Source organism: Erinaceus europaeus, chromosome 15 (genome assembly GCF_950295315.1).
Source record: "Erinaceus europaeus chromosome 15, mEriEur2.1, whole genome shotgun sequence".
Classification (NCBI taxonomy): Eukaryota; Metazoa; Chordata; class Mammalia; order Eulipotyphla; family Erinaceidae; genus Erinaceus; species Erinaceus europaeus.
This window is the reverse complement of record NC_080176.1, coordinates 66,527,507-66,543,946: the sequence shown is the minus strand read 5'-3', so window position 1 is coordinate 66,543,946 and position 16,440 is coordinate 66,527,507.

The following is a 16,440-nucleotide window of genomic DNA, read 5'->3' as shown; positions in this document are numbered from 1 at the left end:
TTCTGTCCATGTGCTCCTCCCATTTTTGGAAGGGGCAATTTGTTTTCTTGTGGATGAGTTTGGCAAGCTTTTTATATATTTTGGTTATTAGCCTCTTGTCTGGTGTATGTCATGTATAGATCTTCTCCCATTCTGTGAAGGGTCTCTTGGTTTGGGTAGTGGTTTCTTTTGCTGTGCAGAAGCTTTCAATTTGATGTAGTCCCATAGTTTTATGCTTGCCTTAGTCTTCTTTGTAATTGGATTTGCTTCATTGAAGATGCCTTTAAAATTTATATGGAAAAGAGTTCTGCCAATATTTTCCTCGAAGTATCTGATAGTTTCTGGTCTAACATCCAAGTCCTTGATCCACCTGGCATTTACTTTTGTATTTGGTGAAATACAGTGGTTCAGTTTCATTCTTCTGCATGTTTCAACCTATTTTTTTCCAACACAATTTGTTGAAGAGACTCTGTTTTCCCCATTTAATAGTCTGGGCACCTTTGTCAAAGATTAGATGTCCATAGGTGTGGGGGATTACTGGTGGACTTTCAATTCTATTCCACTGGTCAGAATGTCTATTCATGTTCCAGTACCAAGTAGTTTTGATGAGAACGGCCCTATAGTACAATTTGAGATCTGGGAGTGTGATGCCTCCAGTTCTGTTCTTTCTTCTCAAGATTGTTTTGACAATTCTAGGTCTTTTCTGGTTCCAGATAAACATTTGTAGCATTTGTTCTATTCTCCTAAAAATATGGGGTTGGGATCATGATGAGGATAGCATTAAATTTGTAGATGGCTCTGGGTAGTATATTCATTTTGATTATGTTAATTCTTCCAACCCATGAACATGGAATATCTTTCCACTTCTTTGTGTTTTTTTCAATTTCCTTGAGTAGTGACATAATTTTCAGTATACAAGTTTTTCATTTCTTTGGTTAGGTTTATTCCTAGACATTTTATTGTTTTTGTTGCTATGGTAAAAGGAATTGATTCCTGGATTTCAACTTCTTCTAACTTAGTGTTTGCATAGAGGAATGCCACTGACTTTGAATGTTATTTTTGTATCTTGACACATTACTGTATTTCCTGATGATTTCCAAACACTTCTTGCTGGATTCTTTAGGTTTTTCTATGTATACTATCATGTCTTCTGCAAATAGGGAGAGTTTTACTTCTCTTCCAATTTGTATGCCTTTAATTCCTTGCTCCTGCCTGATTGCTATGGCAAGAACTTGCAACACTATGTTGAATAGTAATGGCGATAGTGGGAAGCCCTGTCTAGTACCTGATCTGAGTGGAAATTCTTCCAGTTTTTCCTCATGGAGTATGATTTTGGCTGTAGGTTTCCTATAAATAGACTCCACTATATTCAGGAATTTTCCATCTAGGCCCAATTTTTGTTGTGTTTTAATCATAAAGGGATGTTGTATTTTATCAAAGGCTTTCTCTTCATATATTGATATGACCATGTGGTTTTTGTTCTTGCTTTTATGGATGTGGTGGATCATGTTGGTTGATTTATGTATATTAAACCAACCTTGGGATAAACCCCACTTGGTCATGATGAACAATCTTTTTGAAATACTGCTGTATCTGGTTGGCTATAATTTTGTTTAATATTTTAGCATCTATGTTCATCAGAGATATTGGTCTGTAGTTTTCTTTTTTGGTTGTGTCCCTATCTGTTTTTAGTATCAAAGTGATGTTGGCTTCATAGAAGCTGGCAGGGATTATTCCAGTGTCTTCAATTCTGGAAGATTTTAAAAGTAGGGGTATTAGTTCTTCTTTGAAGTTTTTGTAGATTTCATTTCTAAAACCATGTGGTCCAAGACTTTTATTTTTGAGAAGGTTTTTGATAACTGTTTCAATTTCACTAGCTGTGATGGGCCTGTTCATGTTATCTAGTTCCTCTTTACTTAATTTTATAAGTTGGTAGGTATCTAGGAAATTGTCTGTTTCTTCCAGGTTCTCTAGCTTGGTGGCATATAGTTGTTCATAGAAGCCTCACATGATATGTTGAATTTCTGCAGTGTCTGTTGTGATATCTCCTCTTTCATTTATGATCTGATTTATTTGGGTCTTCTCCCTTTTTTCTTTTGTGAGTCTGGCTAAAGTTTTGTTGATTTTGTTCACTCTTTCGAAGAACCAACATTTACTTTCCTTGATCTTTTGCATGGTTTTCTTGTTTTCAATGTTATTGATTTCTACCCTAACTTTAGTGATTTCTGTCCTTCTGGTTGCTTTAGGGTCCCTTTGTTCTTTTCTTCAAGGTCTTTAAGATGTACAATCAGGCTGTTTATTTGTGCTTTTTCTTGTTTCCCAATGTGTGCTTGTATGGCTATGAACTTCCTTGTCAGTAGTGCCTTAGCTGTGTTCCAAATATTTTGATAGCTTGTGTCTTCATTTTCATTGAACTCTCAAAAAGTCTTGATTTATTCCTTTATTTCCTCTTTGACCCAGTAGTTGTTAAGTAGTGTACTTTTGAGCTTCCACATTTTGGTCCTATTACTAATCTTTTGTTGATTATTAAGTGTTAGTTTCATTCCACTGTGGTGTGAGAAGATGCTTGGGATGATTTCAATGCTCTTGAATTTGCTGATGCTGTCTTTGTGACCTATCATATGGTCTGTCCTTGAGTATGACCCATGTGGACTTGAGTAGAATGTGTATTCCAGTTTCTTGGGGTGAATGACTCGGAAAATGTCCAGTAGTTCTAGTTTGTCTATCTCCTCATTTAACTCCCTCATGTCTTTAATGATGTTCTGCCTGCATGATCTGTCAAGTTGAGAGAGTAGGGTGTTGAAGTCCCCTACTATGACTTTTTTGCTGTTAATATATTCCTGTAGCTCTTTCAGTATATGTTTGATGTATTTAGATGGCTTCTCATTGGGTGCATAGATGTTAATAACTGTTAAGTTCTCTTGATTGACTGATCCTCTGAGCATTAAGTAGTGTCCAACCTTATCTTCTTAAATTTTATTTATTTTAAAGTCTGTCATGTCAGATATGAGAATAGCTGTTCCTTCCCTTTTTTGTTGGTCATTGGCCTGTATGATCCTTTCATTTGAGTCTGTGTTTGTCTTATTGAGTTAGGTGGGTTTCCTGTAGACAGCATATTGTTGGTTTGTGTTTTCTGATCCATCTTCCTACTCTGTGTCTTTTAATAGGTGAATTCAGGCCATTGACATTTATTGATATCAAAGATTGAAGATATTTTAACACCATTCTTGTAGATCTTTAGAGTGTTCTGACATATGGCATGTCTGACTGTTTATAGGCGATATTTCAGAACTTCTTTCATCTGTAGCTTGTCTGAGAAGGTTTTGAAACCTCCATCTAGTCTGAATGAGTCTATCAGGATACAGTAGTCTTGGTTGTAAACCTTTCTCATTGAGCACTCAATAGATATCTTGCCATTCTCTTCTGGCCTGTAGTGTTTGTGTGGAGAAATCTGCTGCTAACCTTATGGGTTTTCCTCTGTAGGTAACTCTCTGTTTTGTTCTTGCATCCTTCAGCATCCTTTGTTTCTCCTTATTCCTTTTCATTATAAATAGACTGTGTCTTGATGTCCTTAAGGCTGGGTTAATTCTGTTTGGGAAGCTCTGGGCTTCTTGAACCTTGATGTATTTTATGTTGCCTAGACTAGAGAAGTTCTCAGCTATTATGTCCTGAAGAATGCTTTCTTCCCCTGATAAGCCAATAATGAATATATAATCTCTTTTGAAATCATCCCATAGATCTCTGTTGTTGTTTTCAGTATCTCTTAATCTCTATTTGAGATCTTACTTCTTTTTTAGTTGTCTCTAATTCATCCTCAATCTTGCTAATTCTCTCTTCAGCTTCACTGATTCTGTTCTCTCTCCCCTCTACTGTTTTCTGGAGTTCACCTATTTTGTTCGACTGTTGTGATAGTCTTTTAGCTTGTTCAACTAGTTGTGTTTTTGCTCAGCTACTTCAGCTTTCAGCTCTCTAATAACATTGAAATAATTAGTAATTTCTTCCAGGATCTCATTTGTTGTTTCTGCATTTCTGGTGACAATTCTTTCAAACTCTTTACTTTCAGTCTTGTGACTATTTCCTTAACAAACATTTGGATGTTGACCTCATTAATTTGTGCTTCATCCTTTGGAGGGCTTTTAGCTGGATTCTCGTCCTGGTTCATTTTTCCATTTCTTCTTGTACATTTAAGCATTCTATATAGCATGTTATGAGTTCCCTCTCTCAGTACTTTTCAAATTACTGATCACTCTTGCCTAGATTGACTTGTGTCTAGGTAAGGTAGTTAAAGGGTTCACAGTTGTGGAAATTTCCAGTTGTTTCAGTAATATTTTAATCCCTGATTTGGAGCACAGGGGCTTAAAATTCTCTTTCTTTTTCATCCCTGTAGGCTATGGAATCCCCAGGGCTTTTAAACTATAAGTGGGCTTAGCTTAATCACTGACTCTTAACTAAGAGATAAAGAAGGGTGGGCAGAGATAATCCAGTGGTTATACAAAGACTCTCACAGCCCCTCCACTAGGCCACTAAGGTATAGATCTTCTCCTGAGTTTCCTGGATAGTTCTCTCAGCACAGGGCCTCCCCCCACTGCTCCAGATTCTGAGGGAAGTAGCAATGGAAAATCACAGTTGCATTTGGTGAGTTTTAGGGGAGTCCTCTCCTCCCTTCAGCCATCTTTTGGTTGGTGAAACAGACTGAAGGTGGTGTCTCAACTGGTAAACTGTCAGACTGTTACCAGCCACTTAATCTCTCCCTAGGTTCCCCTGTGTCCATGAGCCACACATGTTTGCACTTTCCTTTGGTGGGTTCCTGAAGTTGTTTTTGTCCTGTATTGTTGTGGTCCCAGGTGGTCTCCTTTGGTATTCCTATTTGACCTGGGAGAGGAGAGAAACACCATTTTCCAATCTGAATTATTGAATACAGTACAGCAATTAACATAGACATGAATCAATTTCCAAGCTCTTGTTTCATCTTTTTGACGACTTTTTTATTGTGGGGCAATCCTGATGACACAGTAAAGTGAAGTTAGCAACCACAATTAGTCTTAAACCAAAATTGGTTTTCAGCCCAAATTATGTTCTTCTCTCTTTCTCCTTTCTCTCTCTCTCTCTCTCTCTCTCTCTCTCTCTCTCTCTGTTATTCATCTGAAAATCACTGTAATTTTTCTAACTTTAATTTTTCAACTAAAAGAGATAAAAATCCCTGGCTTGTCCTTTTGAAAGAGTTGTAAATGATTGAAAAATCTATTTTATTTGAAAATGCTATTGGTACTATTGGGTATTGGGTATACTCAGACACACAAAATATCCCCTTTGCTTTTGTATGCTTCACAGATTGTATTAAGAGAAGCGGGGAAAAGTTGAACAATGATAAACAATGAATGTGAGCTCTGACATACTCTTTTTTTCAGAAACATGAAGTGAAATTTTTCCTATGAATTTTTCCATCTCTTTTTCATTGTGGGGATTACAGTACAGTCTGACACATAAGTAAAACTCCTCATCTCTCCATAATATATGTCTGTGTTTCTGGGAAACATCCATTCCCTCAGCTATGCATTTTCCCCCATCATATGCCAGGACCCAAATTCCTTAGTCCCATCCTTCCCATCCTTTTTCAGAGTCCTTTGTTTAGGTGCAATTCACCATACCCAGTTCATGTTACACCTGTTTTTCCTTACTGTCTTTTTTCTTAAATTCCAGCTATGCACCTATGAGTGAGGTCATTCTCTTCCTGACTTCTATCACTCAATATAATACCTTTAAATTCTGACCAAGATATATCAAAGGAGATGATCACATGATTTTTTAAAATTTTTATTTTATTTTATTGCCTCCAGGATTATTTCTGGGGCTTGGTGCCTGCACCACTAATCCACTGCTCCTGGAGGTCATTTTCCCCCCATTTTTGTTGCCATTGTTACTGTTATTATTGTTACTGTTGTCATTGCTGTTGTTGTTGTTGGAAAGGACAGAGAGAAATCAAGGGAGGATGGGAAGATAGACAGGAGGAGAGAAAGATACCCCTGCATGCCTGCTTCACTGCCTGTGAAGCCACTCCCCTGCAGGTGGGGAGCTGGTGGCTCTAACTGGGATCCTTCCGCTGTTCCTTGTGCTTCATAACATGTGCACTTAACCCGCTGCACCACTGCCCATCCCCCATGACATGATTTTAATAGCTCCATAGTATTTCACTGTATATACATACCACAACTTACTATTCAAGGAAATAGGGAAAAAAGAAGCAAAAAATGGATAGATATCCCATTCTAATAGATTAGAAGAATAAACATTATCAAAATGACTATTCTACCCAGCACCATAAACAGACTTATGGAATCCCTAGCAAGGTGCCACCAAATCTCTTCAGAAGAGTAGAACAAAAGACATAAAGCTTATCTGGAGGGGCTAAGTGGTGGCACACTTGGTTGAGCACAAATGTTACAGTGCCTAAGGACCTAGATTTCAGCTCCCAGTCCCCACTTGCAGGAGGAAAGCTTTGCAAGTGGTGAAACATTGTTGCAGGTATCTTCTGACTCTTTCCTTCTTTATCTCACCTACCCTCTTAATTTCTTACTGTCTCTATACAATAAATAAATAGCCAAATAGTACTGAGAGCTAATAACCTAAATACACACACACACACACACACACACACACACACGTGCATGCATACACTCCCCAAATTAAACAATAAAAGAACAAACAACCAAATTGCAAAATGGGGCAGGACAAGGGCAGGATTTTTTCAAAAGAAGAAACCCCCGGGACCAACAGATGTGTGGAAAAAAATGTGCAAATGCACTGATGATCAAGGAAGTGCAAGTAAAAACAAGATACCACTCTATACCTATGAAAATATCATACATTAGAAAAGATAGAAACACCAGCAGTTGGAGAGGCATTAGGGGGAAAGGAACTCATACATTGCTGGTAGAAATGTTAATTGGCTAAACCCCTGTGTACAACTCTCTCGAGATTGATCAGAATGCTAGAAATTGACCTACCTTTTGACCTAGCAATTTCTCTCCTGAGTATATACTAAGAGGGTTAAAAAAAAAAAAAAAAGACGTCTATCTAGCCAAAGACATCTATGTGCACCTATGCTCACAGCAGCACAGTTTGTAAATAGTTCACATTTGGAAGTAACCCAGTTGTTCAGTGTCTCTTTTTTTATTGTTATAGTTATTATTGTTGTTATTGATGTTGTTGTTGTTGGATAGGACAAAGAGAAATAGAGATAGGAGGGGAAGACAGGGGGAGAAAGACTGACACCTGCAAACCTGCTTCACCACTGCTTGTGAAGTGACATCCCTGCAGCTGGGGAGCCAGGGATCCACATGCCAGTCCTTGTACTTCCTGCCATATGCACTTAACCTACTGCACTACTCCCCAACTCCTGCTCAATCTCTTTTTTAACCTACTACAGACTGAGAAAGTTGAAGACACATAAATCTGAATCCTGAGTGATTGTGGTGACAAAAAATTTCAATACATGAAACAGGACATGAATATAGAAATGAATACTTAACCTGTTGAAATGCTAAGGTTTAAAAATGATTATTGGAAATTGCTAGTACCTGTCAATATTAATATAGGACAATTAAGACAGGAAGGCATTGTAATTGAAAATCTGGGGTATAGAATAAGAATACAATGATTTAAATCTAAGTGTTGTCATTTTGAGTTTAATGATTTTGGCAGGCTATTTATATTCTTTCTCATTGTTCAGACAAGATCGCTTCATAAGAATTTGAGGTGGGGACAAAATGAGTTACTACATGCATGGCACCTAGAGTAACACAGAAAAATGATTGCCAGTACAGGCTGGCAATATCGCTCACCTAAATAGTATGCTGATATTTTCATGCATATAACCCATGCTTGGGCCTGGCATCCATGGCACTGGAGGAAGATCCAGATGCTGTGGCATCTTTCCCTCTCACTTTCTGTCTCTTTTTTTAATATTAAAAATTTTATACAGATAAAGTGAGAGGGGAGAGGGAGAAAGGTAGGAAGAGAAGAAGGGAGGTGAGGAGGGGGAGAGAGAGAGAGAAAGAGAGAGAAAGGCCTAAAGCACTGCTTCACCATTCATGAAGCTTTCCCCCTCCAAGTGGGAGCCAAGGGTTTGAACCTAGATCCTTGTGCTCTGTAATGTGTAATATATGCAGTCAACTATGTGCATGAAACCCTAATCCACCTCCCCACACACATCCTTTCTTTTTTCTTTCTCTTTCTATCTACAGAAGTCGATCTGGAATGGTGAAGCCCCAGCAATGATTTTTTTAAAAAGCAATGATAAAAATTAAAATAAATAAAAACTTGCTAGTCAGTTTCATTTGTCAGAGATTAACCCAGGAAAGGTTCAAGAAAATTTTCCCATTTATATCTTCCAACTAAATTCACAAAGGAACTTTCTATATCATTGTCACAAAGGGAAAAGGAAGGGGTGGCTCAGAGAGCAAGAGAAAGGTATTTTTAATTTTTTTTTTTAATTTAAGAAAGGATTAACAAAACCATAGGGTAGGAGGGGTACAATTCCACACAATCCCCACCACCCAATCTCCATATCCCACCCCCTCCCCTGATAGCTTTCCCATTCTCTATCCCTCTGGGAGCATGGACCCAGGGTCATTGTGGGTTGCAGAAGGTAGAAGGTCTGGCTTCTATAATTGCTTCCACACTGAACATGGGCGTTGACTGGTCGGTCCATACTCCCAGTCTGCCTCTCTCTTTCCCTAGTAGGGTGGGTCTCTGGGGAAGCTGAGCTCCAGGACACATTGGTGGGGTCTTCAGTCTAGGGAAGCCTGGCTGGCATCCTGATGACATCTGGAATGTGGTGACTGAAAAGAGAGTTAACATACAAAGCCAAACAAATTGTTGAGCAATCATGGACCCAAAGGTTGGAATAATGGAGAGGAAGTGTTGGCGGGGGGGAGGGGGTACTCACTGCAAACTCTAGTGTACTTCTGTTTTCAGGTATATATTTTGAAGTAGATTATGGATACTTGTGAACATATGCTCTCTCTCCCAGAAACTGGTGTATATCTAGGTTTTGGGACTTTGTTAGAAAGTGAACCATCTGAGATAGAATTAGAGTATACTATGAAAGGAAAGGTCTCACCTGAGTAATGAAGCTGAAGGGTTGTCATTCCACATGTGAAGTCTCTGGACACCATCTGAAGTGAAGCATGTTGAGGTGGCAATCATTGCGTTGGTTAGGTTGTGATCGGCAGATGCAATATTACTTGATATGGATTGGGAGAGCCACATGGGAAAGTGGGCCCTATCCGAGGGTTCCAGGACTGGGGGAAGTAGAGGCTCTATAGTGGAGATGTGAGGTTCCTGCTGTCTTAGGGTTAAAAAAGACAATCAATAGTTAATGTTATCATCACATTATTTGGTAATTGGGTTAACATTGAAAAGTCCTTTTGTTATGGTTTGCTGTACAGTACCCAGTGTCTTGTATATAGCTGTGCTATTGGTTGCTTCTGATCTACTTCATCTAGGCTTTTGAGAGAGTCTGCATATCAATTACACAGCCTATATATTGAAAAGATTCAGTTTGTGTTTTGAAAAACTTCGAGACATACAATTAATTTTCCCCCTCTTGTATTAATTAACTAGTGATTTATATGACTACATTTTACTAGGAGTGTACATAAACACCATTCCCACCACCAAAAGACTGTGACCCATCCCTCCCACCCACTCCCACCCCCCCCCCACTGGCCCAGGAAGCTGCATGTCTACCCCTCACTACAGGGTTTTTACTTTGATGCCCTACTTACAGTTTGGTCAGGTCCTGCTTTTAGTTTCCCTTTCAGATCTTCTTAGTCAACTTCTGTTGATGAGTGGGATCATCGCATACTCATCTTTATCTTTCTGACTTAGCTCACTTAACATAATTCCTTCTTGCTCTGTCCAAGATGGGTCAGAGAAGGTGGGTTCATTGTTCTTGATAGCTGCATAGTATTCCATTGTGTATATATACCACAGCTTTCTCAGCCACTCATCTGTTGTTGGGCACCTGGGTTGCTTCCAGGTTTTAGCTATTATGAATTGTGCTGCTATGAACATAGGAGTACGCACCTCTTTTTGGTTGGGTGTTATGGAGTCCTTGGGGTATAACCCCAGGAGCGGAATTACTGGATCATATGGAAGGTCCATGTCTAGCCTTCTGAGAGTTTTCCAGACCGCTCTCCACAGAGGCTGTACCAATTTACATTCCCACCAGCAATGTAAAAGGGTTCCTCTGTTTCCCCACAACCTCTCCAGATGGTTTTGGCAGTTCTAGGTGTTTTCATGTTTCAGATAAATGATTGTAGTGTTTGTTCTATTCTCTTAAAGGAGCTTACAGTGAGAGTCCACACTGAGTCAGAATTCTTCCCCAAAATAATTCCCAAATGTGTATCAGTGAATTCAAAAAAGCACACTGTTTGGTGGTGTGGGGGCTGTGGCCTGTGGCTTTGGAAGCTGTAGGATTAAGGAAGAAAGGATGACAAGAATGAGAAATAGAAAAAAAAAAAAGAAAGAAAGAGAGAAAAATGAAAAAGATAAGAAAAAGAACAGTCATAAAAGAGCAGTGAACGGAAAGAGTTTTTTTTTAATTTATTTATTTTTAATTATTTAATTAGCTATGCAGGGTGAGGTGGGGGGGTTGGCTACTTAGAAAGAAAAAAGGCCAGAGGTTTCAGAAGGGTATAGACTTAGAATGAATGATACTCCCTGGTGGGATAGGAATTTGGTAAAGACAGAATCTCAGCAGGGGAGCCTGCTAGGAACTGGTCCCCAGGTATTGGTTATGGGGGGGGGGCAGGGAGGGGGGTGTGCTTAGTAATTAAAAGGAAAAATATTATTTTCCCTTTTTTTATACTCTATTTCTTAACCCAAATTAAGTTATAGTTACCTCCTTGGTGTCACCGCTAGGACCCCTTATTGACTGGCCTACTAAAGGCAGAAAATCCTACCGTTTCCAGAAGATTTGGTCAGAGCTCAAGCCACAAGCAGCTTCTCAGTTGGCCATCTTCCAGGAACCTCTATTTTTAAAATTTTACACAAGAAGGAAGAAGAGAGGTGGAAGGAGGATTCCATATCCCCTAGCAGAGATGTTGGATCCATTAATGAACAATTAACAAACAAACACAATATTTTGACATTTCTAGAGGCTTATAAATAATACAACAACAAGGCTATAGAGAAGGTTGTAGTATGGAGACTATATGTGGACTTCAAAGCTCAAAATAAGGAAGTCTTAGCTTTTTCCAGAAGAAGGTTATCTAATTCCTGCTTTACTGTGAACACTCCATCCCAACTTCCTAGAGCAACTAATCCTGAAGGAACTGAGGAAGTATTACTTAGGACTTTGTTATCACCTCATGTACTTCATCATCTCTACCTATTGTCAATTTATAATTCTAATTAAATACAGACCAAGTAAAAAAAATATTAAAGAACTGCGTAGGTAATGAATAAAGTCCCATTTTTATATCTTTTGGGAGAATAACAAAGATTTTTACTGAACTTTTTATATACGAAAACTGGATGTTTTTAGCACTAATTAACTAATCCACCTCTTTCTTCCCATCTGTTTATAAACCCAGGGCACCCTAAAGGCAAGCACTTAAATTAGCAGACCGAAGGATAGCCTTGCCTCCATTTCACTACTTCTTTTTCAAATTATTCTTTATTAGACTACAGTTTGAAACTACTGGAATTAATGTCCTTTCTTTTCCCCAGAAATTAATTTCCATTTCTTTCACTGAGAATAGATTGTTAAAAAAAAAAAAAGCAGTGGACAACGAACAGGATTCCAGTATTGTTTTGACAGTAATGACAAGAGACAGAACTAAGACAAGCTCCCCCACTTCTTTCCTTGACATCTTGACATTTAAGTGAGAAACGTAATGAATGACAACCTTATTAAATATAAATAGCAAGTCATCAAGACTTTTAATTAGGCAATAATTAAGTCACATTGACCCTTGGGTCAAAGTTCGCCTGACAGCTAATGGCCATCTGTGTAGACAGAGGATATTAAGCTCCCCTAGTTAGGGATACCCCACGCCCATTTCTTTCTTATCAGAGAAGATTGATTATGGCTCCTGGCCTCTTTTCAAACTTTTTTTTTTGTTCATACATGAACCTCTGCTAGAAATCACGTGTTTTTCTCTATTAAGTGGAGTCCTTCCTTTCTTCACTGCTTTACTAAAACTCAACTAGGGCTGTTAGTCTGGATGGAATGATAGCTCCTGATTAAATAATCTGACTCTACAGGACAACATATATTTTACTTTTGACATTGAAATAGCTCTTGAAACCTTCCAAAAGTCCTAAGCAACCTACAAATATCCTTGAATTATCTAGCAATATTCTGAAACTATCAGTTTTTAGATTGTACCATTTCCTGGAATATCAGGGCATCCTTACTCTGAGTTTTCCTCTATCTGAGAATATCTTTTCTTCTCTTACACTTTGATCCAAGATGTACCTTAAAAGTTACATCTTCTATAGAGTAGAGAATTCCTTGACAACTTCAGAAGGAAAGAGTTCTTTCATCTTTCTGTGAATACTTTAGAATTTATTTATTCATTTGTAATTCAAATACTACCTATATTCCACATTACTTTACATCAATTTAATATTATTTAACTTGAATATTTGTTTTTAGGGGTTAGTGCCTTCCTTCCTTTCTTCCAAGTTAATCACTGGTGATTGGTGCCTGCACTATGAATCCACTGTTCCTGGCAGCCATTTTTCATTGTATTGGATAGAACAGAGAGAAATTGAGAGAGGAGGGGAAAGTTAGGGGGAATGAGAGCTGAACTGCAGACCTGCTTCTTGCTTGTGAAGCATCACTCCTGCAGTTGTGGAGCCTGGGGCTTGAACCAGGATCTTTGTGCTTCATACTATGTTCACTTAACCTGGTGCACTACCACCCAGTCCCCCTGTTTGTTTTTCAAGAAGATACTCTAAGAACTTAGTCATCAAGAATGTGTTATATAGAACAGGTAATAAGCAATTATTTATACGTTTAACAGAAAAATGAGACTGTTTTGTGTGCTTAGTTAAATTCCTATAACTGTATTAATGCAGGTTTCCCAGAATTTTTTGAACATTACAAGTGCCCAAGGAATTTTCAAAATTTAGTTGATAAAGTTATACAAATACCAGTTAAATCTAGATATCTGATAGTTGGAATGTAAAAAAAGTTTTCCTCTCCTCTTTCTTCCTCTGGTAAGCCAATAATGCATATATTGTTTTTTTTGAAGTTACCATAGGTCTCTGTTGTTTTTGGTATCTCTTAATCTCTTTTTGAGATCTCTTACTTCTTTTCAGTTGTCTCAAATTCGTCCTCGATCTTGCTAATTCTATCTTCAGCCTCAATTATTCTATTCTCTCTCCCCTCTACTGTTTTCTAGAGTTCATATGTTTTGTTACCCTGTTCTGATACTGTTTTAGCTTGTTCAGCTAGTTGTGTTCTTAGCTCAGCTATTTCAGCTTTCAGTTCTCTAATAACCTTGAGATAATTAGTATTTTCTTCCAAAGTCTCATTTGTTGTTTCTGCATTTCTGGTGACAATTCTTTAAAACTCTTTACTCACTCCTGTGATTATTTCTTTAACTAGTGTTTAGATGTTGACCTCATTATTTTGTGTTTCATCCTTTAGGGGGCTTTTAGCTGGACTCTTGTCCTGGTTCACTTCTCCAATATTTCTTCTTGTTTGTTTAACCATTTTATATATTATGATATGAGGTCCCTCTCTCAGTACTTTTCAAATTACTGATCACTCTTGCCTGGATTGACTTGTGTCTAAGCAAGGTAATTAAAGGGTTCACAGTTGTGGAAAATTTCCAGTTGTTTCAATAGTATTTTAATCCCTGATTTGGATCTTAGTGGCTTAAAAGCCTCTTTTTTATTTTTCTTTCATGTAGGCTGTGGGAGCCTGAGTACTTTTAAACTGTAAGTAGGCTTCTTAGCTTAATCACTGACTCCTGACCAAGAGATAAATCAGGGTGTGGCAGAGATAATCCAGTGGTTATGCAAAGAGACTTTCACAGCCCCACCACTAGGCCACTGAGGTATAGATCTCCTCAGTTTCCTGGTTAGTTTTCTGTCCCCTAGTGTCAGCACAAGACCTCCCTGCTGCTGCTCCAGATTCTGAGGGCAGTAGCAGTGGAGACTCAGAGTTGCACTTGGTGACTTTTAGGGGAGACCTCTCCTCCCTTCAGCCATCTTTTGGTTGGTGAAACAGACTGGAGGTGGTGTCTCAACTGGTAAACTGCTGGACTGTTACCAGCCACTTAATCTCTCCCTAGGCTCTTCTCTGTCCACCAGCCACATGTGTTTGCACTCACTGGTGATTTGGTGGGTTCCTGAAATCATTCTAGTCCTGTCTTATTGTGGTCCCAGGTGGTTTCCTTTGGTATTCCTAGTTGATCCGGGAGAGGAAAGGAGAGAAACACAGCTGAGCATGCTGCTCGTAGCTCTGCCTCCAGAAGTCCGCCCTTCAAAAAATGTTTTCAATTTTATTGTGCAGAAAAAATTAGGAACAAGTATTTTAACCTCCCTTTAAATGAATGACTCCATTTAACTTTGTCTCAGCTTTCATTTCAGCGAATAGTTATGAAATCCCCATTCAGTGCTAAACTTTGCATTTGGTTATGGGTATACCATGGTTATAAAAGCAGACGTGACCCCTCATTCATGGAACACACAATATGGTTAAGTCTAGTAAATCTGCATACTTGCCTTTTGCTAGAATTGCCTTAGCATATTAATGCAAATGGTGATTTTAGACTGTGCATTATTTGCATTTACTGACAGTTCTATCAGAATGGTAATGTACTTTTCTTTTTGCTCATATATGCTCTCTGAGCAAGCATGGACTCTGCCTTTTTTTTTTCAACCTACTCAAAGAATATACTAAACACACAGGAGAAGATAATGATGACAGAGGATGATGATTATAATGGTGGTGGAAGTGGTGGTTTACAAAATAAAAAGAACCACCAAAACAGAAAAAAATCATTTAAATCTCAGTATCTAATATAATCTAGGTAAAATAAGGAAGAGACCTGCCATTGTAAATTTCTTTTAAATTCCCCTAGAATAAAAGAGTCTCTGGGTTTACATTAAACCTTGCATTAAAGCAATCAGCATAATTTTATAAGCCTTATTTACTGCCCTTTAGGGGGATTGGATTAATGGATAAGTGCTGAATTGATAACATGGAAATGTTTTGTCCATTATTGTTGCTATGACTCAAGCATACAAATTGGAGGGTTGCTCGACAGTGAGTGTATTGGAAAGACAAAAACTAAATTGTATTAGTCCAAATTATCAGATTTTCCTGATCCAGGGCTCATAGTAACCCATGATTCCTTAATTAATTCACCCTCTTCCAGATAATTTTTGTACTTCTGCTTATTTTTTCACCACAGTGTTCTTGAAGCCCATTTTAGATGCTCTCTGCTCCAGAAGGGAGCCTGTGAGAACTGGAGGAAGAATCTGGTGCCAGATCGTTTTGCTAATGGAAGATAATTACTGTGATTATCTCATCCTTGCTTAAAAGCTCTAATGGTAGCAAAGCAGCCTCTCTGACAGGGTGAAGTTTCAACCAAAATATGTTGACTCTCTTTGTGGAAAAACTTGTCATATTCCTGAGTGAGGAAAGACTAAGTTCTTAGGGGAAGACATCCCTTTACTAAGGTGACTACATAGATTTACAGGACAAAAAGAAAAGGAAAGGAAAGGAAAAGACTCATCTGAAACATTAAAGGGGTTCCTTGGTATTTGAAAGTAGAGTTTGATTAATTAATATAAATTGGTAGACTGCTTGGGAGTGTGGGAAATGCTAAAGATTTTTTCCATAAAGTTAATCATAACTGCTTCTACATCCCCAGAACTCTCCAATCAAATCATGACTAATATGAATGTTTTTTGTATAGTGGGGAGTAGCTCTGTATGGGGGAGTAGTGTTTTCTACCTCTGTTCTAACTGCTGGGTTACAATATGCCCTTCACCAAATGTTGGACACCTCTGTGTATTTGAGTTTCTTCTCTGTGTTATAAAAGGCATTGAGAAAGACATAACATAATGGTGGCAAACAAGGTATCGCCCTATTGTAGTACACTTGCTTTGATATTGGCAGCACCCTCGTTGAACCGAGATTATAGTGCTGTGGTATCCTTTTCTCTGTCTCTCTCAATCTGGGGAAAAAAAGTTGGCCTGTTAACAGTGAAGCCCCAGTAGTGATGAAAAAAGAGGATCAGAGAGAGTGTGTACATAATGGGTATGAGTATTATTTGAAAAACATGAAATTAAAAACTGAATATTCATAGAAATTATGGTGCAAGTTTTATAAATTTAAGAGGTAGTTATTAATATCTAATATCTTATTCTGGAGCAAAGGTTGCAGTCACTACTACTTATCTAATTATGACAAATATTTCTATATTTAGT